Source organism: Thalassophryne amazonica, chromosome 2 (genome assembly GCF_902500255.1).
Source record: "Thalassophryne amazonica chromosome 2, fThaAma1.1, whole genome shotgun sequence".
NCBI lineage: Eukaryota > Metazoa > Chordata > Actinopteri > Batrachoidiformes > Batrachoididae > Thalassophryne > Thalassophryne amazonica.
The window spans coordinates 135,875,950-135,903,664 of NC_047104.1; the positions used below are offsets into that span (position 1 = coordinate 135,875,950).

General features: G+C 41.7%; 1 long non-coding RNA gene across 1 annotated transcript; it reads left to right on the top strand.

Annotated features, from left to right (window-relative positions):
* Positions 1-16,497: 16,497 nt before the first annotated feature.
* On the top strand, positions 16,498-27,301 carry LOC117503061. Its single transcript, XR_004558468.1, has 3 exons — positions 16,498-16,576; positions 27,136-27,181; positions 27,261-27,301. It is a non-coding gene; the product is annotated as an uncharacterized LOC117503061 (long non-coding RNA).
* The last annotated feature ends 414 nt before the right edge of the window (positions 27,302-27,715 follow it).

Below are 27,715 nucleotides of genomic sequence, written 5' to 3' on the forward strand. Positions count from 1 at the left end.
AGGAAACTAGCCCTAGAGAACATTACTGTTTTTGTACGAGGCTGTAAGCATGTTTATTTCTGCTGTGAAGTTGGGATTTTAACATGGGCTTCTATGGCCTCAAGATGCTGCAAGTTTTGTCACCCATGGATTGGCTTAATTTTTCAGCATCAGCCTTTAGAGGTTGCCGCTTGGAAAAGCAAGCATGGAAGGTAGGAGGACGCACACCCTTTGGCCCCCTGAACAATCACATCCATTGAATCTATTTGTAAACTGCATTGCTTTTCTAGACAGATATGCTAAAAGGAGACGCTAAATGATTCAAGAAATTGGACAAGTAATAGGAAAAGCAAATGCAGCTGGCAAATGGAAAAGCAAATTGGAAAGCAAATTGACCATTTAAAAACAGGATTAAAATCTGAATTCTCAATTCAATTTGTGCATTTAGTTGTTGATGGATTAAGATTTGATTTGTAAATTATTTTTGTAATTCCATTTTTTTTTTACGGTCACATAAATAATTACCTGATAGTTTAGTCTATTTATTCATGGATAATTGCATTCATTTGTAAAGAACTTCATTAATGTCCATGTTTCATGTAAAAGTAGTTATTAATTAATGCTTTCTTGCATTGTAGGTTACCATGGTGACCTAGCCAGGTTAAAACAGCCATATTAGTGCAGATGGCTTTCGCCTTAACATATCTGGCTAACCCACGAATCGCACACTTTTTGTGTTACAGCCACGCAGAGAATGAAAGACTTTTGTCATTTTTCGCCATAACCATATCCTCAAACAGTAGGTGGCAGTACTGTCAAAGAGCAGCCAGGACAACATCACCCACAGAAGACTCATACAAAAGAACAACAATGACAAAGACTGGGGGGGCAGAGCAGTAAATTAATATAAATGGAATGCACATAAACTTTTAACCAGCACTTTGTCCCAGAATAGCCCATCTTTCAGCAGGTGTCTGCAGTTAGACACACCTGGCATAGTTTTTTCTACAGACATAAATAAGAACCACAAACTTCAAATGTTCATGATTCAGCAAATGTAAGAACTACGTGAGCATGCAATTTACTGTCGTCGCCCACAGCTGCCACAGCGACTTGTTTTAGTGTGCGCCTACTCACGACACGGGCAAGCAAAGTATATTTAATATTCTGAAAGAGGGGGAAGGGATCCACATCCTGAACCTGCATGCATGAAGACACACATATGGTGCCTCTTACCTCCCGCCTGAGAGAGGGGGATCAGAGGTGGCTGGGGTCTCCATGCCTTACGTTAGATCTCAATAGGTGAAGGTCAGCATTATTCAGCATTATGTGATAAACATATCTTCAAACCCACAGGCCAACATCACACTCCTTTCATCTGAGGTCATACCTCTCTACTTTTAATAATCAATTATCATGACAAATGCAGTATTTTAAACTGTATTTTCATTTTTTTTTGTAAAGATTCACATTATTATTTATTTTTGGGAAAAGGCTTTCTGAAGGCCAAATCTTTAAAAAAAAAAAAAAAAGAAAGAAGGCTTTTCTTCAAAATACTACATAAAATGTAAAAATGGGAATGATGAACATATTCTATGCAGGCTCACATTTTCCTTTTTTTTCCCCCACCAGATGGTTAACATATTTAAGGTGGTCTTTTTGGGCTCATTATCTTTAAACTTTCTACTCCTACACAATAATTCTTGGGTGCTTGAGACTTGTTTGATGGCTTTGCTGCATTTATTGCCATAAGCTTAAAGTTTGCATCATAACTTCACTTCAACTGCTGGTTAACTTACTTATTTTTAGGCAGTCTCTATCAGGATGATCATTGTTTGTCTTTGTCATACAGGAATGTATTATAGTTACAGAGTGGGGTTGCTTCAGTCTTGGGAGGTCTACTTGTATTACAGCTATTTGGCTCCCCCTTCTGCTGCAGATGTATATGACATGTAAAGCCTCGATCCTGAATATAAGACATCACCATTTTTTTCAGATATATTTCCAAGAAAAAATTTGAACAATACAATATATCTGGTGATCAGCTTTAACTATGAAGGGACAGATTCCCAGTGGCTGTCACAGACTGCACATCGTCTTCAAGCTTTTATTTCCCTGCGTGCCAGCTCATGATATGAATTTGTGCGTTGTGTTGTGTAACAAATATGATTGTAATATGTCTGTGACCTGCTGAGTGTGTGTTTAGTGTGCATACATGGGCGCAATTTGGTGGGGGATAGGGGGACATGTCCCCCCACCTTTTCAACCAGGGGGGCAGAATTTGGTATGTCTCCCCCCACCTTCTGACATATATGTGTGTACTTGAAACATGCTGTGCCAGTCTTATGTGCAAACCATGTCAGAATAGTATCTTTGTTTCTGCAAGTTTGTATTTTTAGCAGCATTGACTTGTTTACAACACCTGTTTCTTGTTTGTTACATTCAGAATATTCTGGGACTGCATTTGCCCAGATTTGAAACCAAAAATAGCTGCCTCTAGGGACTAGTGTCTCTATAAGTATCAATGGACCATATGCTAATTTACTAAATTCTGAAAGTTAGAAAGGAAATCAGAAAAGCTATCTGGCCATCAGAAGCCCATCTGCAATTATTGGTTGATCTCCAAAATCATCTATGCAAGTGAAATTCTGTTCAGTATGAGTGTAGTCATTAGTGCCACTTCGAAAATTAAATTCATGATAAGTAATTTATCCTAAACTTATGAGCTGTTGTTTTTTCAAACGTATGCAAAAAAAATCTTGAGAAAAAAAATACAGTATGTGATAGTTAATAATTATTAAGAGGCTGTTCTGTTATATTTATGAATACATTTTACCACATTGCAGTTGTTTTTTTAATGAGAACTCAACCTATCATTCTTTTTGAGTTGTACACATGTGGTGATACCCAGTGGTGGGCACAGATAACCAAAAATTAACTTCGATAACAGATAATCAGATAACTGAAAAGTTATCTTCGATAAAGATGAAACAATAAACCACCCACAAATATATTAGAAGTTACAGATAACCAATAAATTCAAATATTATCTCTGGCACATTTACAACTACTATTAAAACAAATTTAATAGCTTCTAGTAATATCAAAAATAACAACAGACCCAAATAATGAGACCACACTTTTTTCTTTCAACATTCTGCCCCTGCTAGAAGCTCTTGTTTACGACAACACTCCCACCACAGAGGCACCCTGAGAGCAACTATAAAGTCAGCTCTCTATCAATTACAATGCTCTGGTCAGGCGGAGGTCTTGAAAAATAAGTCATGCTGAGTTATGGTTTTGATTTATAAATAACATTATACCGATAAATAACTCCATTATGTCAATTCTGTCATTTGTACAAAGTTAAAATATATATCTATTTTTAAGTTGAATAGCACTAATTCTGAGGTTTTGTAACAAACGACAGATCGCAAAGGATTCTGGGTAAAGTGCCTCTGCTAAACACTGATTGGTTCAGTCATTCATTATGTAAACCAACATGTTAATGTGACGTCTGTCGTGTGTTGGTGCTTAAAGATAAATGTGCTTTTGTAAAATATTCCATTTTTTTATTTGTAAAAACAGGCATTTTTACGGAGCCCTGGAAGTGTCATCGCAAAATGTTTTGCATGTGGAGAGAATGTGCACATGTTTTATGATGTAAAACATGCTTTACACTGTGCGAGATGATTTTTCATGCAGGAATTTTTTGGATGGAGTTTCAGGTTAATCGTGCTTCCTGCATCGTGTAGTGTACTGGAGTATCAAGCTGCGGTCAACATCTGACGACCCCCTCCTGATTGGCAATCGTATGGTCGAATGAGAATCAAACCATCCATCCATCCATCCATTTTCTTCCGCTTTATCCGGAGTCGGGTCGCGGGGGCAGCAGCTCAAGCAAAGCTGCCCAGACCTCCCAATCCACACACACGTCCCCCAGGTCCTCTTGGGGAACCCCAAGGCGTTCCCAAGCCAGCCGAGGAATGTAATCCTTCCAGCGTGTCCTGGGTCTTCCCCGGGGCCTCCTCCCAATGGGGACGTGCCCGGAACACCTCTCCAGCGAGGCGTCCAGCGGGCATCCAGAAAAGATGCCGGAGCCACCTCAACTGACTCCTTTCGACGTGGAGGAGCAGCGGCTTCAACCTCCGAACTTCTCCCGAGTGACCGAGCTCCTCACCCTATCTCTAAGGGAGCGCCCAGCCACCCTGTGGAGGAAACTCTCTCGGCCGCTTATACCCGCGATCTCGTTCTTTCAGTCATGAGCTAAATCTCATGACCATAGGTGAGGATCGGAACGTAGATCGATCGGTAAATCGAGAGCTTTGCCCCCCTACTCAGCTCTTTCTTCACCACGACGGTCCGATTACAGTGACCGCATCACTGCAGACGCTGCACCGATCTGTCTATCGATCTCACGCTCCATCCGTCCCTCACTTGTGAACAAGACCCCGAGATACTTAAACTCCTCCACTTGAGGCAAGGACACTCCACCGACGTGAAGAGGGCAAAGCACCTTTTTCCGGTCGAGAACCATGGCCTCGGATTTGGAGGTGCTGATTTTCATCCCCCCCAGGTCTCACTGTCGCTGCCCACGTGGGTGTTGAAATCCCCCAGGAGAACAATGGAGTCCCCAGTCGGAGCGCTATCTAGTACCCCTCCCAGGGACTCCAGGAAGGTCAGGTACTCTGCACTGCTGCTTGGCCGTAGGCCGAGGACAACGGTGAGAGGACCTGTCCCCGACCCGAAGATGGAAGGGACGCGACCCTCTCGTTCACCGGAGTGAACTCCAAACTCTCCGCCCTCTCCCCGTGGGCAATGCCAGAAAAATGAAGCGTCCAGCCCCTCTTTGGGGCTGGACTCTGGAGTTGGGTACCAGAGCCCATGCTGTGCGTGGAGGTAGCCAGACTCTCTCTAGTCGGTATCTCTCAACCTCCCGCACAAGCTCAGGCTCCTTGCCCTCCAGCGAGGGTGACATTCCACGTCCCAACAGCCAGGGGCTGTGAGCATGGACCGGGCCAACGGGCCACCCGCCCTCGACCGCCACCCAATCCTCTCTGCAACCGACCCCCATGGCCCCCTCTGCAGGTTGTGAACCCATAGTAGGGCGGGCCGACGTTGCTCCTTTGGGCTGAGCCTGGGCGGGCCCCAAAGAATCAAACCTGTTTGATATATTATTGTGGTCGGCGGCCGTCGTGAGGGGTTTCCCAGCTGCTGAAAAGCTACAAGCATCCAAACTCTAGCACTGTGCCTGTGCATACACTGCAGAGCTGGCTTGTAATGTTATTATTATTATTATTATTATTTTGCTGTTGTTTTGTTTGTTTTTAAACTTCATTTGTAAAAAAAAAAAGAAAAAAAAAAGAAAAGCCATTTGCATCTGATATAAACCGGGGTCAAATAAATAGAACACTGCCATCTACTGGTTCCCAGACGCTTAGTACTTAGGGCGAATACTGCCATGAACACTAAATCAAATCAAATCAAATCAATTTTATTTATATAGCGCCAAATCACAACAAACAGTTGCCCCAAGGCACCTTATATTGTAAGGCAAAGCCATACAGTAATTACGGAAAAACCCCAATGGTCAAAACGACCCCCTGTGAGCAAGCACTTGGCAACAGTGGGAAGGAAAAACTCCCTTTTAACAGGAAGAAACCCCCAGCAGAACCAGGCTCAGGGAGGGGCAGTCTTCTGCTGGGACTGGTTGGGCTGAGGGAGAGAACCAGGAAAAAGACATGCTGTGGAAGAGAGCAGAGATCAGTCACTAATGATTAAATGCAGAGTGGTGCATACAGAGCAAAAAGAGAAAGAAACACTCAGTGCATCATGGGAACTCCCCAGCAGTCTAAGTCTATAGCAGCATAAACTAAGGGATGGTTCAGGGGTCACCTGATCCAGCCCTAACTATAAGCTTTAGCAAAAAGGAAAGTTTTAAGCCTAATCTTAAAGTAGAGAGGTGTCTGTCTCCCTGATCTGAATTGGGAGCTGGTTCCACAGGAGAGGAGCCTGAAAGCTGAAGGCTCTGCCTCCCATATCTACTCTTACAAAACCCTAGGAACTACAAGTAAGCCTGCAGTCTGAGAGCGAAGTGCTCTATTGGGGTGATATTGTACTATGAGGTCCCAAAGATAAGATGGGACCTGATTATTCAAAACCTTATAAGTAAGAAGAAGAATTTTAAATTCTATTCTAGAATTAAGAGGAAGCCATGAAGAGAGGCCAATATGGGTGGATATGCTCTCTCCTTCTAGTCCCTGTTAGCACTCTAGCTGCAGCATTTTGAATTAACTGAAGGCTTTCCAGTGAACTTTTAGGACAACCTGATAATAATGAATTACAATTGTCCAGCCTAGAGGAAATAAATGCATGAATTAGTTTTTCAGCATCACTCTGAGACAAGACCTTTCTAATTTTAGAGATATTGTGCAAATGCAAAAAAGCAGTCCTACATATTTGTTTAATATGCGCATTGAATGACATATCCTGATCAAAAATGACTCCAATATTTCTCACAGTATTACTAGAGGTCAGGGTAATGCCATCCAGAGTAAGGATCTGGTTAGACACCATGTTTCTAAGATTTGTGGGGCCAAGTACAATAACTTCTGTTTTATCTGAGTTTAAAAGCAGGAAATTAGAGGTCATCCATGTCTTATGTCTGTAAGACAATCCTGCAGTTTAGCTAATTGATGTGTGTCCTCTGGCTTCATGGATAGATAAAGCTGGGTATCATCTGCGTAACAATGAAAATGTAAGCAATGTCATCTAATAATACTGACTAAGGGAAACGTATAAAGTGAATAAAATTGGTCCTAGCACAGAACCTTGTGGAACTCCATAATTAAAATTAGTCTGTGAAGAAGATTCCCCATTTATCAATCAATCAACTTTTTTTTAATATAGCGCCAAATCACAACAAACAGTTGCCCCAAGGCGCTCCATATTGTAAGGCAAGGCCATACAATAATTATGAAAAACCCCAACGGTCAAAACGACCCCCTATGAGCAAGCACTTGGCCACAGTGGGAAGGAAAAACTCCCTTTTAACAGGAAGAAACCTCCAGCAGAACCAGGCTCAGGGAGGGGCAGTCTTCTGCTGAGACTGGTTGGGGCTGAGGGAAAAAACCAGGAAAAAGACATGCCGTGAAGGGGGGCAGAGATCGATCACTAATGATTAAATGCAGAGTGATGCATACAGAGCAAAAAGAGAAAGAAACAGTGCATCATGGGAACCCCCCCACAATCTACGTCTAAAGCAGCATAACCAAGGGATGGTCCAGGGTCACCCGATCCAGCCCTAACTATAAGCCTTAGCGAAAAGGAAAGTTTTAAGCCTAATCTTAAAAGTAGAGAGGGTATCTGTCTCCCTGATCTGAATTGGGAGCTGGTTCCACAGGAGAGGAGCCTGAAAGCTGAGGCTCTGCCTCCCATTCTACTCTTACAAACCCTAGGAACTACAAGTAAGCCCGCAGTCTGAGAGCGAAGCGCTCTAATGGGGTAATATGTACTACGAGGTCCCTAAGATAAGATGGGACCTGATTATTCAAAACCTTATAAGTAAGAAGAAGAATTTTAAATTCTATTCTAGAATTAACAGGAAGCCAATGAGAGAGGCCAACACGGGTGAGATATGCTCTCTCCTGCTAGTCCCCGTCAGTACTCTAGCTGCAGCATTCTGAACCAACTGAAGGCTTTTTAGGGAACTTTTAGGACAACCTGATAATAATGAATTACAATAGTCCAGCCTAGAGGAAATAAATGCATGAATTAGTTTTCAGCATCACTCTGAGACAAGACCTTTCTGATTTTAGAGATATTGCGTAAATGCAAAAAGGCAGTCCTACATATTGTTTAATATGCGCTTTGAATGACATATCCTGATCAAAAATGACTCCAAGAGTTCTCACAGTATTACTAGAGATCAGGGAAATGCCATCCAGAGTAACGATCTGGTTAGACACCATGCTTCTAAGATTTGTGGGGCCAAGTACAATAACTTCAGTTTTATCTGAGTTTAAAAGCAGGAAATTAGAGGTCATCCATGTCTTTATGTCTGTAAGACAATCCTGCAGTTTAGCTAATTGGTGTGTATCCTCTGGCTTCATGGATAGATAAAGCTGGGTATCATCTGCGTAACAATGAAAATTTAAGCAATACCGTCTAATAATACTGCCTAAGGGAAGCATGTATAAAGTGAATAAAATTGGTCCTAGCACAGAACCTTGTGGAACTCCATAATTAACTTTAGTCTGTGAAGAAGATTCCCCATTTACATGAACAAACTGTAATCTATTAGACAAATATGATTCAAACCACCGCAGCGCAGTGCCTTTAATACCTATGACATGCTCTAATCTCTGTAATAAAATTTTATGGTCAACAGTATCAAAAGCAGCACTGAGGTCCAACAGAACAAGCACAGAGATAAGTCCACTGTCTGAAGCCATAAGAAGATCATTTGTAACCTTCACTAATGCTGTTTCTGTACTATGATGAATTCTAAAACCTGACTGAAACTCTTCAAATAGACCATTCCTCTGCAGGTGATCAGTTAGCTGTTTTACAACTACCCTCTCAAGAATCTTTGAGAGAAAAGGAAGGTTGGAGATTGGCCTATAATTAGCTAAGATAGCTGGGTCAAGTGATGGCTTTTTAAGTAATGGTTTAATTACTGCCACCTTAAAGGCCTGTGGTACATAACCAACTAAGAAAGATAGATTGATCATATTTAAGATTGAAGCATTAAATAATGGTAGGACTTCCTGAGCAGCCTGGCAGGAATGGGGTCTAACAAACATGTTGATGGTTTGGATGAAGTAACTAATGAAAATAACTCAGACAGAACAATCGGAGAGAAAGAGTCTAACCAAATACCGGCATCACTGAAAGCAGCCAAAGATAACGATACATCTTTGGGGTGGTTATGAGTAATTTTTTCTCTAATAGTCAAAATTTTGTTAGCAAAGAAAGTCATGAAGTCATTACTAGTTAAAGTTAATGGAATACTCAGCTCAATAGAGCTCTGACTCTTGTCAGCCTGGCTACAGTGCTGAAAAGAAACCTGAGGTTATTCTTATTTTCTTCAATTAGTGATGAGTAGAAAGATGTCCTAGCTTTACGGAGGGCTTTTTTATAGAGCAACAAACTCTTTTTCCAGGCTAAGTGAAGATCTTCTAAATTAGTGAGACTCCATTTCCTCTCCAACTTACGGGTTATCTGCTTTAAGCTACGAGTTTGTGAGTTATACCACGGAGTCAGACACTTCTGATTTAAAGCTCTCTTTTTCAGAGGAGCTACAGCATCCAAAGTTGTCTTCAAAGAGGATGTAAAACTATTGACGAGATACTCTATCTCACTTACAGAGTTTAGGTAGCTACTCTGCTCTGTGTTGGTATATGACATTAGAGAACATAAAGAAGGAATCATATCCTTAAACCTAGTTACAGCGCTTTCTGAAAGACTTCTAGTGTAATGAAACTTATTCCCCACTGCTGGGTAGTCCATCAGGGTAAATGTAAATGTTATTAAAAAATGATCAGACAGAAGGGAGTTTTCAGGGAATACTGTTAAGTCTTCTATTTCCATACCATAAGTCAGAACAAGATCTAAGATATGATTAAAGCGGTGGGTGGACTCATTTACTTTTTGAGCAAAGCCGATAGAGTCTAATAATAGATTAAATGCAGTGTTGAGGCTGTCATTCTCAGCATCTGTGTGGATGTTAAAATCGCCCACCATAATTATCCCATCTGAGCCAAGCACTAAGTCAGACAAAAGGTCAGAAAATTCACAGAGAAACTCACAGTAACGACCAGGTGGACGATAGATAATAACAAATAAAACTGGTTTTTGGGACTTCCAATTTGGATGGACAAGACTAAGAGACAAGCTTTCAAATGAATTAAAGCTCTGTCTAGGTTTTTGATTAATTAATAAGCTGGAATGGAAGATTGCTGCTAATCCTCCGCCACGGCCCGTGCTACGAGCATTCTGACAGTTAGTGTGACTCGGGGTGTTGACTCATTTAAACTAACATATTCATCCTGCTGTAACCAGGTTTCTGTTAGGCAGAATAAATCAATACGTTGATCAATTATTATATAATTACCAATAGGGACTTAGAAGAGAGAGACCTAATGTTTAATCGACCACATTTAACTGTTTTAGTCTGTGGTGCAATTGAAGGTGCTATATTATTTTTTCTTTTTGATTTTTTGTGCTTAAATAGATTTTTGCTGGTTATTGGTGGTCTGGGAGCAGGCACCGTCTCTACGGGGATGGGGTAATGAGGGGATGGCAGGGGGAGAGAAGCTGCAGAGAGGTGTATAAGACTACAACTCTGCTTCCTGGTCCCAACCCTGGATAGTCACAGTTTGGAGGATCCAAGAAAATTGGCCAGATTTCTAGAAATGAGAGCTGCTCCATCTAAAGTGGGATGGATGCCGTCTCTCCTAACAAGACCAGGTTTTCCCCAGAAGCTTTGCCAATTATCAATGAAGCCCACCTCATTTTTTGGACACCACTCAGACAGCCAGCAATTCAAGGAGAACATGCGGCTAAACATGTCACTCCCGGTCTGATTGGGGAGGGGCCCAGAGAAAACTACAGAGTCCGACATTGTTTTTGCAAAGTTACACACCGATTTAATGTTAATTTTAGTGACCTCCGATTGGCGTAACCGGGTGTCATTACTGCCGACGTGAATTACAATCTTACCAAATTTACGCTTAGCCTTAGCCAGCAATTTCAAATGTCCTTCGATGTCGCCTGCTCTGGCCCCCGGAAGACAATTGACTATGGTTGCTGGTGTCGCTAACTTCACATTTCTCAAAACAGAGTCGCCAATAACCAGAGTTTGATCCTCGGTGAGTGTATCGTCGAGTGGGGAAAAACGGTTAGAGATGTGAACGGGTTGACGGTGTACACGGGGCTTCTGTTTAGGGCTACGCTTCCTCCTCACAGTCACCCAGTCAGCCTGCTTTCCCGACTGCCCGGGATCTGCCAGAGGGGAACTAACGGCGGCTAAGCTACCTTGGTCCGCACCGACTACAGGGGCCTGGCTAGCTGTAGAATTTTCCACGGTGCGGAGCCGAGTCTCCAATTCGCCCAGCCTGGACTCCAAAGCTACGAATAAGCTGCACTTATTACAAGTACCGTTACTGCTAAAGGAGGCCGAGGAATAACTAAACATTTCACACCCAGAGCAGAAAAGTACGGGAGAGACAGGAGAAGCCGCCATGCTAAATCGGCTAAGAGCTAGTAGCTACGCAACCTAGCGGATTCCTAAAAACACACAAAGTGAATAATGTGTAAATAATTTAGAGGTGATTCAGCAGAAGGAGTGCCCCAATCAAGGCACCAAACAGGCCATGAAGCAGCACAGGCAACGCACGACAACAGCGAACGCACGACAACGGTGCTAAAATAAAATAAAAATCGACTAAACACGCTGTGGAGCAGCACAGATAACGCACGACAACAGTGCTAAAAAAAATAAAAAATAAAATAAAAACGAAAGCATTAGCAAGCTAGTTAGCTTGCCAACGCTGATGAAAGTTAGCTGATAAAAGTGCTCCGTCGCGATGTTTCGACCGTTAGAGGTCTTCCTTAGTAAAAAAAGTAAAAAAAAAAAAAGTAAAAAGGTAAAAAAGTAAAAAAGTCTTGAAAAAGACTGTTAATTCAAGTCCAAAGCAGCAGGTAGCAGTCTCTGTGTAAACAGTCCCAACAGAGAGCCAAAATTCTAATGCAATTTACATGAACATATTGTAATCTATTAGATAAATATGATTCAAACCACCGCAGCGCAGTGCCTTTAATACCTATTATACTATATATAATACTATGTTATACCTATTAATACCTAACCCTAACCCTAAAGGCTTGTAGATGGCAGTAGAGGCCTTGAAAACAAATCCCTGTCTGCTACATTTAAAATGCATGGAATTTAACAAACACAAATGCAAAACCAACGTCTATAAATGCAGAGAATATATTCAAGAGAGTTTTAGGCACTAGAGTTTAATGCTGTTGTCCGTGGAGCCTGAACAGAGTGTCTGAAATGCATTTGTCCTGTCGTGACGTACTGAGATTACATCATCGTACCCATAATGCACTGTGGGGCACAGCATGTGCTCACAAAACCTTAAAAATGAGCACATTACTTTAAAACTAAAACATATATCTGATATTTTCACTTTATAAAACTTCAGACATGACAGTAATTTTAAATAACTTGTCCAAAATTAGTTTGGTTAAAATTTGAACCATAAGTTAAAAATGTATGCCTCTGGATGACTTAGGTGGTATTGCCAGCATAACGGTATGGTGTTAAAAGAAATGTTTTTTGTTTTTTTTTGCTGTTTCTTCTTTGTCTGCAGAGGATTGAGATGCTTTTCATACAAGCAGTTCTCTTCTGTTTGCAGAGGTTATAACTGTGCGTCTGTTACAAAACTTTTAACAGGTGGGTGCTGAACTGATTGTAAAAATTCTTGTCGCTGTTCAGCTTTGTTTACTTTATCGGTTTAAAAGTTATCGGACAAAAATTAATCAGAAGATAATTGGTCCGATAATGGTTTTTAAAGTTATCTAAAACAATAATCCGATAATGAAAACATTATCTTCGATAATTATCTGTTATCGGATTATCGGAAGTGTGCCCACCACTGGTGATACCTTATTTACACCAGGATGTTAGTAAAATCAGCGCTGGCTATTCTCAGAATAAAGTACTTATATCCACAGTTTAAAATTGCATAAGTCAAATGGTGTCCACTTTATGGTCTTCTCAAAACATTAAAATTACTGTTCTGGATGCTCAGAATGCATCTGAGCTTATCTAGAAACCGTTGGCTTCAGCCTATGGGCTTCAACCCTGCAGGCCTTGTACTTTGTCCCCCCCAATTTCTAGTTGTAAATTTTGCCCTTGTGTGCGTATAGGGTTAAGAAGGTCAAAAGTGAATGATCACACTAATCAGGTGAAACATAGCAGACAGCAGGATTAAGTCTCTTGGAGAGAGAGAGCCTAAATATAGCCATGGTCAGCATGCATTTAGGGAAGTGTGTGTGTGTGTGTGTGTGTGTGTGTGTGTGTGTATGTGTGTGTGTGTGTGTGTGTGTGTTCAGCCAGTCTTGTGATATCCCCTTATGGGCCTTTATCAAATTAATTGCTTTACACTGTTATGACATGAAAGTCTATCATCATCATCATCATCATCATCTCTGGATCTTTTTTCCCTTTGTGGTGACCTGTGTCAGGAGGGAGCTTAAAGACACACTGACATACAAACAAAAACAGTCCTGACACGTTGCGTTAGCCACCTTTTCATTTGGACAGCCTATTTGATCACCCAGTCAGTTAACAAACAAGCCGCTCTTTTAAAGACAAAACATTTTAGCACCAAGCCTTAATAGCATTAGCTGTTAAGCAGAATGAGTTGCTATGGAATACAACCGGACACCTCGTTTACATCCTATAACAACCTATTTCATGGAAATGAACCTTACAAGATCATCAGCAGGGGAGACAGCAGCTCGCTTTAATTGCTTTCATCCTTCCATTTTGTTATCACTAGTACAATTCATTTGGTGCAACAAATATTAATGCTGCTTTGTTTTGCAGTGCTTTGAAAATATTCAATATTAATGGCCACTGTGAATAATGTTCGCCATTCATTATGATCCATTAACGAATGTCAGCCTCATTTTATTAAATTGTAACCTCCAAAAGTGTGCATCATGCACTCAACATTGCTTGTATGAACTCTGAGAAGTTTGGGAACTGGATGAAATGGCATTTTCTAAAACACAATCAAACAAACTGCTGTTCCTGGCACCTGAGCTTCTGTGCATATTAAATTCATGGTTTTAGAGTATCCCAGAATCCTTTGTGCACTGGGGAGGGAGGCTTGATAATGGCTCAGCTTAATGCTAACTTAATATTGAAAACGCCATAGACATGCTAACGCGTTAGCATCGGTCCCGTTTTTAAGTTATAAAATACATCTATCAACTTTTTCAGAAGGCCATAACAGGTTGGTTTAACATAAAAAAGGTAAATATTACACACAGACATATGCTCTTTAGGGTTTTAGTGGGGAAAAATAAAGACAAAGCAAAATAAAACCAAGAACCAACGAAGCACCTGATCGAAGATTAAAGCACTGCTTCATTGGTTCAAGGTTCAAAGCAAAGCCGAGCTGCAGAAACAGCTGGTTATACAGACCTGCTGCAGGGTCTGTAATCAATGTAGAGAAATTATTATTTTCCTGACAAACACCCCCCAAAATAACGGCCACTCTGAAGGACCGATAAGGGAATCGTTAAGTAAAAAGGCTATTGATGTTGATGGATTGAATCATTTCTTAAGGATACCTGAAAAGAACCATTTCCCGACATGCAACCCTAACAGCAACATGCTTTTTAAAATAAAACTCACGTTAAAGACTCACAATGATCTTAGTTAAACACCTAAATAACTCACCTCCATAACGACGCAATGTTGCAAACAAGTTACTTGTTGCTTGTCCACTCCACCCCCCGCAAACACTTGTTTACACTGACACTTTCACTGACAAAATCTTGGCCTCTCCAGTGAGAATGTGATTATGTGTGAGATTTGACACCGTAAAGGCATCTATAGTAGGATTAAGCCCCTTTCACACCGGGGTTGTTCCCAGTTGCGTCGTGTGTCATCATGACGACGCCACGTGGAAGCAACCTAGTGCCGAGACAATGCAGCTCGGCACCACAACAGCATGAGGGACGCAAAGGATGCCACAAATCAGATGTTGAAAATTAAACATGTTTAATTTTTTTTGCATCCTCTGCTCAACACAGAATTAAGTGGTTTCAGTGCAAGTCAGAGCAACAGGACGGTACTCAGCGTGACTGGAAGCCACACCCTCACAATACAGCGTTATCCAACTCCAATTTATGATTCCTGCTGTGTTCCATTGTTCTGAAGTATACGCAGGATTGTTTTTATACCATGTACACAATGCAGTAAAAACTACACGCTCAAAAAAGAGCACAGAAAAAAAAAATGCTAATTGCAGCTCCTCACTCTTCTCTCACAAATGTGTTTAAATAAAATCCATAAGTCCTGCTCACAGACTGATTGCCAGAGACAGGACATGTCCACATCCAGTAAAAAGTCCGGACATCTCCAGTCCACTCAAAGATGATTTGTTCACGCGCGCACATGTGAACAATTAAAAAAACTGGCTGGCTGCAGGCAGTTAGTTCCTTGTTCTCCGCTCAAACTCTCTCATCACTGTGCTCACAGACTGATTGCCAGAGACACGACATGTCCACATCAAGTAGAACTCCAGACATCTCCACATTTGCTCACGGACGGTTCGTTCACGTGCACGCATGCGTGCATCTCGCGGTCAAAGGAGGAAAGATAAACTATAACAGAACTCAGAGTGCAGACCTGCAGCCCTGCACAAGAACAAATATAAACTAGAAGAGAAGTCAGAGTGCACAGTCTGTCTGCAGCCAAACTGTGCACTCTGACTTCTCTGTGCAGAGAATCTGCAGGCTGCATTCTCACCTCGTCTCTGCCCCCTGCTGCGTGCACCTGACGCAGAAATTCCTGCATCGTCATGAAGCTACAAGGAGCAACTGGGAGGAACTAAAGTGCATCCGGAAAGTATTCACAGTGCTTGAGGTTTTCCACATGCAGCCTTTATCCAAAATTGATGAACTTAATTTTTTTTCTTAAATTCTACACACAATACCCCATAATGACCATGTGAAAAAAGTTTTTTTAGATTTTTGCAAATTTATTAAAAATTAAAAAACTAAGAAATCACATGTACATAAGTATTCACAGCCTTTGCCATGAAGCTCAAAATTGAGCTCAGGTGCATCCTGTTTCCACTGATCATCCTTGAGATGTTTCTACAGCCTTATTGGAGTCCACCTGGAGCAAATTCAGTTGATGGGACATGATTTGGAAAGACACACACCTGTCTATAAGGGCGCACAGTTGACAGTGCATGTCAGAGCACAAATCAAGAATGAAGTCAAAGGAATTGTCTGTAGACCTCAGAGACAAGATTGTCTCGAGGTACTAATCTGGGGAAGGGTACAGAAACATTTCTGCTGCTTTGGAGGTCCCAATGAACACAGTGGCCTCCATCATCTGTAAATGGAAGAAGTTCAAATCCACCAGGAGTCTTCCTAGAGCTGGGCATCCGTCTAAATTGAGCGATTGGGGAGAAGGTCCTTAGTCAGGGAGGTGACCAAAAACCCAATGGTCACTCTGTCAGAGCTCCAGCATTCCTCTGTGGAGAGAGGAGAACTTTCCAGAAGGACAACCATCTCTACAGCAATTCATGAATGAGGCCTGTATGGTAGAGTGGCCAGATGGAAGCCACTCCTTAGTAAGAGGCACATGGCAGCCCACCTTGTCAAAAGGCACCTGAAGGACTCTCAGACCATAAGAAACAAAATTCTCATGAGACAAAGACTGAACTCTTTGGTGTGAATGCCAGACATCATGTTTGGAGAAAACCAGACACCATCCCTACAGTGAAGCATGGTGGTGGCAGCATCATGCAGCATCATGGATGTTTTCCAGTGGCAGGTACTGGGAGACTAGTCAGGACTGAAGGAAAGATGAATGCAGCAATGCAGAGACATCCTGGATGAAAACCTGCTCCAGAGTGCTCTTGACCTCACACTGGGGCGATGGTTCATCTTTCAGCAGGACAATGATCCTAAGCACTCAAGATATCAAAGGAGTGGCTTCAGGACAACTCTGTTAATGTACTTGAGTGACCCAGCCAGAGAATAGACCTGAATCCGATTGAACATCTCTGGAGAGATCTGAAAATGGCTGTGCACCGACGCTCCCCATCCAACCTGATGAAGTTTGAGATGTGCTGCAAAGAGAAATGGACAAAACTGCTCAAAGATAGGTGTACAAAGCTTGTGGCATCATATTCAAGGAGACTTGAAGCTGTAATTCACCTCAAAATCTCTCATCAGCCGTTAAACTTTTCACCGAAAACCAGCTTAATTTTTTGAACAGTGTCCACTTCGATGTGTCTCACAGGTTTAGAAAAAATTTTGATCAAACAAAGCGCCAGTCTCTCAGCAACTTCTCAGACAAAGGAATTCCGACGAGGGGCTGGACGACTCCTCCCACAAGGAGTGCTCACAGGCGAATGACGTCACCGACAGGCGTGGAAAAACTCACGCATGCGCACGAGGGTTCAAGCATGTCTGACGTAAAAACATATGAATGAAATCCATATAGTTTTTGAAAAAAATAAAAAGGACCTATACTTTATTGACAGACCTCGTACATAGTGTAACAAAGGCAGTATGGCACATATACTTAAGTAAATAGTAGATTACTTTCTCAACAATTACTTCAGCAAGAGTAGAAATTCAGTTTTAAAAAGGGAATGTGAAAAGTGTTTTTTTTTTTTCAGTTGTAACATCTTTGTACCCACCTCTGCATACAGACTGTGAGAACACATCAGCCATTTTAAATTCAATCCTAGCCACCATCACTTTTTGATCCAATCAGTAAACAGCAGACATTTTTTGTTTATGAATCAGACAGGACCAACCGCGATCATATTTAACATTTTCCCTCATTAGCTTTACAATTCGACATTCACAACATTTCCAAACAGTGTGGATCTTCTGTCTCCTTTGTCTTTCTCTCCTTTGCTTTTCCTCTATCTGTGTCTTTCCTACCATCTTGCTCTTGTTCCTCTTTCTTCATCTGTCTCTAATTAAACACGGGGTTGGTGGAGGTACAGGCTCTTCCAGCAGCGCAGAGGAGAAAAGCTCTAATTCCAGCTCTCAGGATGCAACTCTGCCACACAATGACCCTGCCATCCTCTCTGCCCCCCACAGATTCCCCACAGAAAGCCCTCTCCTCAGGCGGCTTTTTAATAGGCCTCCCCTCACCCTGCACATGCACACGTACAACATATACAAACACGTGCATAAGCACGCCATCATGCACGACAGCAGCAGCAGCAGCACACGTGCACACAGATCATCAACCCCCCGTGTGTATGTGTGTCACTCGTGCTGCAGCTCACACCGCTTCAGGCTTATGGAGGTGCTCGGAAGGCCAGACGACAGCCTTTTTCCTTTCCACATCATGCAGAGGCGCCACCGCTGAGCTTAAAGCTCCTCTGACTAAGCCAGAACGGTGAGAACAGCACTCTGCTCTGGAGAGTCTGAGATGAAAAAGTTCTTGGCCATTTCCCCCACATCATGTAGAAGCTAAAAGCATTTGCTGTGCGACAGTCTGGCACAAAGATGGATTTTGAAAGCAGGTGATTGTGAGTGGAGACCTGCAGTGAAACCACATTCCAGACTAAAATAATAAATGAGAAATTGGATTTCATCTCTCTGAAATACTTTGTAGTTTTCAAAGAGTAATCGTAATTATGCTATGTATTATTTTCTTTAATATCTATTATGCACATATTTGCTGTCAGATGTTGAAACTCAAACTCTCTTTCAGAAATCATATCTGCAAAATATTTACATTCACACAGAAATTAGACAACCGACATTACTGAGCAACAATTAGTACCTAAAAAACATTTTTTTAAAAGGTCACCTTGTGAAAATAATTTCTTTTTAATTTTAATAGCGACAAAGTCCCACTCTTTATGATACATGCACATTCTACCCTGGTAAAATAAAAATTTTACTGTGAAGTTCCTTTGAAATTTAGACTTCTTCACTGCTGCATATCAGTATGACCTTAGGCCCATGCAGAGATATTAATTATGTGTAATCAAATGATGCAGACGCACTGGCTTTCAGCCCACACAACTTTCATTACCTTGTTGTCTCTGCTGCATGTCAAATGAAAGCCGATTGAATTTACTACTGCTTGAATTTACTACCCACAAGACTATTAAAGGAAATGGCAAAGTTTGATGTTCCCATCAAACTTTCAGAAACAAGCTGTTTCATTGGGTGACCAAACATATGTTTTCTGGTGATAGTTCAACCAGAAAGACTTGGGACACAAATTAAAGTTGACAATTTTAATACATTAAGATTATTTACAGATTATTATAATGGTCTTTGCCGTAGGTCCTCGTCACTGTAGAGAGTTGAGGTGGGTTGATCTCAAATCCTGCCATTGAAAAAAGCAGGCACAGAACTTACCCCCCAGGTAGTGGACAGCGACCAACCGATGGTGGCGGGGTGGAGGCAGGAGCATCTTGTAAGCAAACTGTAAACAGCTGGAAGTGGAAGCTTTGATGTTTAAAGGAACATGGATGATTCATGTTACTTGAGAGTTGATGACTAATAGGCGACACCTGCTTCTGTTCAGAAATTACAGCTGATGGTAATTAACTGATACTGAATGAATCACCAGTTGCACAAGTTTGAGGATGCATATTACATGTTGGAACTAGTGTGACGAGTGTAACTATTTGGATTGAGTGGATGGTGTGTATAACTGACTAACTGGAGATACACAGATCATGGCTACGAGGGCTGTCAATAAAGTAACGGTCCTTTTTATTTTTTTCAAAAACTATATGGATTTCATTCATATGTTTTTACGTCAGACATGCTTGAATCCTCGTGCGCATGCGTGAGTTTTTCCATGCCTGTCGGTGATGTCATTCGCCTGTGAGCACTCCTTGTGGGAGGAGTCGTGCAGCCCCTCGTCGGAATTCCTTTGTCTGAGAAGTTGCTGAGAGACTGGCGCGTTGTTTGATCAAAATTTTTTCTAAACCTGTGAGACACATCGAAGTGGACACGGTTCGAAAAATTAAGCTGGTTTTCAGTGAAAATTTTAACGGCTGATGAGAGATTTTGAGGTGATTCTGTCGCTTTAAGGACTTCCCACGGTGCGAGATGTCGCTCAGTGCTCTCAGCCGCCGTCGTCAGCCTGTTCAAGCTGAAAACCTCCACATTTCAGGCTCTATTGATCCAGGACGTCGTGAGAGAACAGAGAAGTTTCAGAAGAAGTCGGTTTCAGCATTTTATCCGGATATTCCACTGTTAAAGGAGATTTTTTTAATGAAAGACGTGCGGACGGGTCCGCGCGTCGGGACGCAGCCGCCGCGACGCAGCCGCCGCGACGCAGCCGCCGCGACGCAGCCGCCGCGACGCAGCCGCCGCGACGCTCCGCCACAGGAAAAACACCTCTGTTGAAAGCCTTAAGGACAAGTTGGAACATGTCCTGCCTGTTAAACAATTTCTCATATACTCACTCCACTGAAAGCCATCAAAAGCCACCTGGATTTTACAAATGGTTATCAACACGGAGGTGTTTTTCCTGTGCCGCCGCACCGCGTCGGCTGCGTCCCGACGCGCGGATCCGTCCGCACGTCTTTCATTAAAAAAATCTCCTTTAACAGTGGAATATCCGGATAAAATGCTGAAACCGACTTCTTCTGAAACTTCTCTGTTCTCTCACGACGTCCTGGATCAATAGAGCCTGAAATGTGGAGGTTTTCAGCTTGAAAAGGCTGACGACGGCGGCTGAGAGCGCTGAGCGACGTCTCGCACCGTGGGAAGTCCTTAAAGCGACAGAATCACCTCAAAATCTCTCATCAGCCGTTAAAATTTTCACTGAAAACCAGCTTAATTTTTCGAACCGTGTCCACTTCGATGTGTCTCACAGGTTTAGAAAAATTTTTGATCAAACAAAGCGCCAGTCTCTCAGCAACTTCTCAGACAAAGGAATTCTGACGAGGGGCTGGACGACTCCTCCCACAAGGAGTGCTCACAGGCGAATGACGTCACCGACAGGCGTGGAAAAACTCACGCATGCGCACGAGGGTTCAAGCATGTCTGACGTAAAAACATATGAATGAAATCCATATAGTTTTTGAAAAAAATAAAAAGGGACCGTTACTTTATTGACAGCCCTCGTATATCCACAAATAATCCACCAGTCAGGTGGGCCAAGTGAAGAAAAAAAAAAAACAAACAAATCAAAAAAGCATTCTAATTCAAGTGACATTAAAACCCCTTGGTCTCTTAAATTGGTAGTTTACTTTTGAAAATTTTTGATGACAGAATCAAACATGATTTCTGATATGTTTGCTCTCAAGATTTACAGTAGTGTTCAGAATAATAGTAGTGCTATGTGACTAAAAACATTAATCCAGGTTTTGAGTATATTTCTTATTGTTACATGGGAAACAAGGTACCAGTAGATTCAGTAGATTCTCACAAATCCAACAAGACCAAGCATTCATGATATGCACACTCTTAAGGCTATGAAATTGGGCTATTAGTAAAAAAAAGTAGAAAAGGGGGTGTTCACAACAATAGCAGCATCTGCTGTTGATGCTACAAACTCAAAACTATTATGTTCAAACTGCTTTTTTAGCAATCCTGTGAATCACTAAACTAGTATTTAGTTATATAACCACAGGTTTTCATGTTTTCTTCACATCTGCGAGGCATTAATTTTGTTGGTTTGAAACCAAGATTTTGCTCGATTACTAGTGTGCTTGGGGTCATTGTCTTGTTGAAACACCCATTTCAAGGGCATGTCCTCTTCAGCATAAGGCAACATGACCTCTTCAAGTATTTTGACATATCCAAACTGATCCATGATACCTGGTATGCGATATATAGGCCCAACACCATAGTAGGAGAAACATGCCCATATCATGATGCTTGCACCACCATGCTTCACTGTCTTCACTGTGAACTGTGGCTTGAATTCAGAGTTTGGGGGTCATCTCACAAACTGTCTGCGGCCCTTGGACCTAAAAAGAACAATTTTACTCTCATCAGTCCACAAAATATTCCTCCATTTCTCTTTAGGCCAGTTGATGTGTTCTTTGGCAAATTGTAACCTCTTCTGCACATGTCTTTTATTTAACAGAGGGACTTTGTGGGGGATTCTTGCAAATAAATTAGCTTCACACAGGTGTCTTCTAACTGTCACGGCACTTACAGGTAACTCCAGACTGTCTTTGATCATCCTGGAGCTAATCAATGGGTGAGCCTTTGCCATTCGGGTTATTCTTCTATCCATTTTGATAGTTGTTTTCCATTTTCTTCCACGCGTCTCTGTTTTTTTTTTTGTCCATTTTAAAGCATTGGAGATCTTTGTAGATGAACAGCTTTGCACCTGCATATAAGTTTTCCTCTCTCCAATCAACTTTTTAATTAAACTACGCTGTTCTTCTGAACAATGTCTTGAACGTTCCATTTTCCTCAGGCTTTCAAAGAGAAAAGCATGTTCAACAGGTGCTGGCTTCATCCTTAAATAGGGGACACCTGATTCACACCTGTTTGTTCCACAGAATTGATGAACTCACTGACTGAATGCCACACTACTATTATTGTGAACACTCCCTTTTCTACTTTTTTTTTACTAATAGCCCAATTTCATAGCCTTAAGAGTGTGCATATGCCCCACAATGGGCATATTGTGAGGCATATGGGGTGCCCCACAAGGAACTGTCCTCTCTCCTGTTCTGTTCACCCTTTATACATCAGATTTCATTTACAACAACCAAGCTATACCACATGCAGAAGTTTTCTGATTGATACAGCTATTGTGGCATGTATTAGGGATGGACAGGAAGGGGAGTATAGGACTCTGGTGAAGGACTTTGTCGAGTGGTGCAGGGCAAACCACCTGCAACTGAACACTCTTAAGACCAAGGAGATGGTGCTGGATTATAGGAGGTCTAGATCCCCTTCACTCCCACTCTCCATTGAGGGGGTTGATGTACAAGTTGTTCAGGCTTACAAGTACCTGGGGCTGTACTTGGACAATAAACTGGACTGGACAGCTAACACAGATGCACTCTACAAAAAAGGGCAGAGTCGTCTTTATTTTCTGAGAAGGCTGGGGTCCTTTAACATCTGCAGTAAACTCCTACTGATGTTTAATCAATCTGTTATTGCCAGTGTTCTCTTCTATGCTGTGGTATGTTGGGGCGGCAGTGCCAAGAGGAGGGACACTGGACGTATCGACAGACTGGTGAGAAAAGCTGGCTGTGTGGTTGGCACTGAGTTGGAGTTCTTAGCAATGGTGGCTGAGAAAAGGACCCTCAGCAAACTCCTTTCAATCATGGATAATAAGCGCAGTGGTAGACTGCTCTCTGTCTTGTTCAACAGACAGGCTGAGGAAATATTTTGTTCCGCAGGCCATTCAGCTTTTTAACTTTTCTCTGAAGCGCCGGGGAAATATGGATTAATATGGATTATGGGGTTTGAGGTCTTGACTTTTTAATATTTATTTATTTATTTATTGGTATTTTTAATGCATTGGATAGTGTTTTTAAGATTCATAGGACATAAGATTTGTAGTATGGTCACATTGACCCACTTTTTGCACTGCTCCCCCTATTGATGCATTTGCACTTACAGTGACTGAACGTGGAATGTACCCTCATCATGAATGTCCACTCTGGTTGTTTTTGTCCTTGTGTGTGTTGAATGTACTGTAAGGATGTGTTTTACGCTACAAAGTATCTATCTATCTATCTATCTATCTATCTATCTATCTATCTATCTATCTATCTATCTATCTATCTATCTATCTATCTATCTATCTATCTATCTATCTATCTATCTATCTATCTATCTATCTATCTATCTATCTATCTATCTATCTATCTATCTATCTATCTATCTATCTATCTATCTATCTATCTATCATATCATGAATGCTTGGTCTTGTTGGATTTGTAAGAAAAAGTAAGGTGTTAGAAGTATTTGGAGAGGTTGTTAATAAAGATGACAGTAGTGCTGCTTACGTTCTGTGCACAAACTGCAATGTCATTTTGTGGGTCAGGTAGCAGGTCCAGCATCATTTGTCTTGATTAAGGGCTCCTTCACACATAACACGAAAGACGCAGAAACTGGAAGAAAATCCAGAAACCAAACATGAAATGGGGAACCAGGAAACACTCAACCTGCTGTCGTGAGGGATGCACGGTCCCACAAGCATGCACAACACACTGGTGATGGTTTCTTGCATGCTCATGCGCATGCACGAACACAGTGCGAGCAGCTGGAACGTGTTGGACAATATCGCGCCGCTGATGTGGAGAAAAAGAAAAAAATAAAAACCAGCTGGAACATGTGGAACCACATCGAACGCTATTGTGGACAAACAGAAAATAAAAAATACCTGCCACCCACGGGATTTGAACCTGCAGTTTACAAAAGGTCTATTTAAAAGATGGAAACTTTACCACTGTACTACCATCGCTGTCCTATAGCAGGATCATAACATGTCTAAAATCAATAAAGAGACAAACTTTTTTTTTTTTAAAAAAAAGAGAGAAATTAGACTATGTAGATGAAGAGAAAGTCTTTAATTTTTGCCTTAATAACTGACAAAACGGTGGGGGAGCTTGCGAAACACACGCACAGCACATGTGTTGAGGGGGGGAGCCGACACTCTGGCACACCACATGTGTGTTGCTTGGCAACTCCACAGTCGTGGGGACACTGAGACAAATTTCACAGCCATCTTGAATGTGGTCGCGTGCTCACTATTTTTGTGCTGACAACGCGAATGGCCACACATTTTCTAAGTGTCCAGCGAGCAGTGTTGGATGTTCGTGTGTGTCACCTGGAATTTGGCCAACACCTGCCGTGAGAGGGATCAAATGGGCTCTCACAGGGCACACTCTGTCTTTTGGCTGCTGGTGTGCGCAAATAGTTGTAGAGACACGTGTACGAGGCGTTCGAGGCAGCGCCGATTTTTCACGACTGGCATGCAATTCCTCCTTCATGCGCTAGTCAGCTTTAATCGTGTTATGTGTGAAGGGGCCCTAATGTTTGTACTTTGAGTCTCATATACAGTGTACTGGACAAACCCTGTGTGATGTCACCCATAGGATTTCTATTAAGACCACTATGCCAATATGAAGCCCATATCTGTGTGTCACCATGCTGACAGCACTAGCAGTACTGACTCTGGCTGTGTCACAATAAACCCATAAATGGATAAAGAGATGAAGCATGGGTGGGTTAATGTGTTATGAAAGAAGCTTGAACATGCCCCTATCTTTAAGTCTGAACAAGCTAAACTAACAGGCTATTTTTGGGGTCTGTGTGGTGGTTCTCATAACAGTTTTCTTTGGTGTGGCTATTAAAAATCAGGAAGTGCTTACTTTCTCAGTAATTGTGCATTAACGGAACTTAACAGATGAAGCTAGCAACAGTTGCTAAAAATGCCAACACAGTTAGTTTACAACATTAAATAAGACAAGAATTTCACTTAGCGAAAATATTGCAGCAGGGACATTGATCCATTAGGACATTTCACCACACAAGCTGTATTATTTCAGCTATTTGTAATAAAGTGCTCAAAATGACACAGCTAGTGGCCACATCACTTAGCTAAAGATGCTATGATGTTATGTAAGTCGCATACCAACAACCACAATTATACTATTATAACTATAGTAGGAAACTATCTATACAGACCAAAACCTTTTTTTTTTGTGCCAGGCTGTTAACGTGTTTATTTCTGCTCCAAAGTTGGACATTTTAACATGGACTTGAATAGGAACCTGCTCGCTTTGGGAGCCACCCTCAAGCAGCCAGTCAAGAAACTGCATCTATTTCCCTTTCCAGGTGGGCTTCATCTGAAACCATCAAAGTTCAGGCTTGGATCCATGCAACAGTGGAGTAGACATCATACTTTGTGCTTGTTTTGGCCAACACAGAGGGCTGGCTGCTCACTAATGGAACTTCATCACTCTCTTTCTGCTGCTAACTACTTGCTAGCCAAATTTTAGAGAACAATGCCAGACAAAACTCCACTAGAAACTAGCAAGTGTAACTCCACAACAAATCCACAAATGTCTTTTCAAACCTGGAGATAACCGGGGTCAGACTCTTCAGGGGTGGGATTACGGGATATCTGAATCATATCTGATTTGTAGGCATGCACCTTTTTTTTTAGCAGGCTATTGTCGGGCATGTCTGTAACTTATTTTACAAACTGCAAATGGGGAATATGATATGGCCTTAAAATAAATCTGTCTCCCCGATGTATTCTTAAATCTGTAATACACAGGCAGGCTATATTATTCGAAACAGTAAAATATAAAAATAAGGCAAGAAATGGGAATCTGTCAGTTCAAGTATTTAACCTTTTGTGTATCATGAAATAACTGAACTGAATCATTATAGTTTTTGTTCCATTGTTTTACCGTAGTTACGCTTAAAGTGCATCCGGAAAGTATTCACAGCAATTCATTTTTTCCACACTTTGTTATGTTACAGCCTGTTTCGTAAATGGGTGAAATTTATGTTTGCCTTCAAAGTCTACACACAGTACTCCATAATGACAATATGAAAAAAGTTTTTTCTTTTTTCTTTTTTTTTTTTAGATTTTTGCAAATTTAAAAAACTAAGAAATTACATGTACATAAGTATTCAAAGCCTTTGCCATGAAGCTCAAAATTGAGCTCAGGTGCCTCCTGTTTCCACTGATCAACCTTGAGATGTTTCTACAGCTTAATTGAAGTCCACTTGGGGTAAATTCAGTTGATCGGACATGATTTGGAAAAACACACACCTTTCTACATATAAGGTCCCACAGTTGACAGTGCATGTCAGAGCACAAACCAAGTATGAAGTCAAAGGAATTATGTGTAGACCTCCGAGACAATTATCTTGATGTACAAATCTGGGGAAGGGTACAGAAACATTTCTGCTGCTTTGAAGGTTTCAATGAGCACAGTGGCCTCCATCATCTGTAAATGGAAGACGTTTGGATCCACCAGGACTCTTCCTAGAGCTAGCTGGCTGTCCATCTAAAGTGAACAATCGGGGGAGAAGAGCCTTAGTCAGGGAGGTGACCAAGAACTCAATGGTCACTCTGTCAGAGCTCGAGCATTCATCTGAGGAGAGAAGAGAAACTTCCACAAGGACAAGCATCTCTGCAGCAATCCACCAGTCAGGCCTGTGTGTTAGAGTGGCCAGACAGAAGCCAATCCTTAGTAAAAAGTACATGACAGCTCACCTGGAGTTTGTCAAAAGGCACCTTAAGGACTCTCAGAAACAAAATTCTGTGGTCCAGTGAGATAAAGATTGAACTCTTTGGCATGAAAGCCAGGCATCATGTTTGGAGGAAACTAGGCACCATCCCTACAGTGAAGCATGGTGGAGGCAGCATCATGCTGTGGGGATGGTTTCCAACAGCAGGAACTGGGAGACTAGTCAGGATTGAGGGAAAGATGAATGCAGCAATGTACAGAAACATCCTGGATGAAAACCTGCTACAGAGAGCTCTTGACCTCAGACTAGGGCAACTGTTCATCTTTCACCAGGACAATGACCCTAAGCACACAGCCAAAATGTCAAAGCAGTGGCTTCAAAACAACTATGTGAATGTCCTTGAGTGGCCCTCTCTGGAGAGATCTGAAAATGGCTGTGCACCGACGCTCCCCAATCAACCTGATGGAGCTTCAGAGGTGCTGCAAAGAGGACTGGGCAAATCTGCCCAAAGATAGATGCACCAAGCTTGTGGCATCATATTCAATAAGACTTGTGATTACTAATTTTTTATTTTTACTAAGTTTGCAACAATTTCAAAAACCTTTATTCATGTTGTCGTATTTTGTCATATTTTGAAGTCGTACATCAAACAAGAATGGGAAAGAATTCCACCTATAAAGCTTCAACAATTAGTGTCCTCAGCTGCCAAACGCTTATTGAGTGTTGTTAGAAGGAAAGGTGATTTAACACAGTGGTAAACATACCACTGTCCCAACTTTTTTGAAAC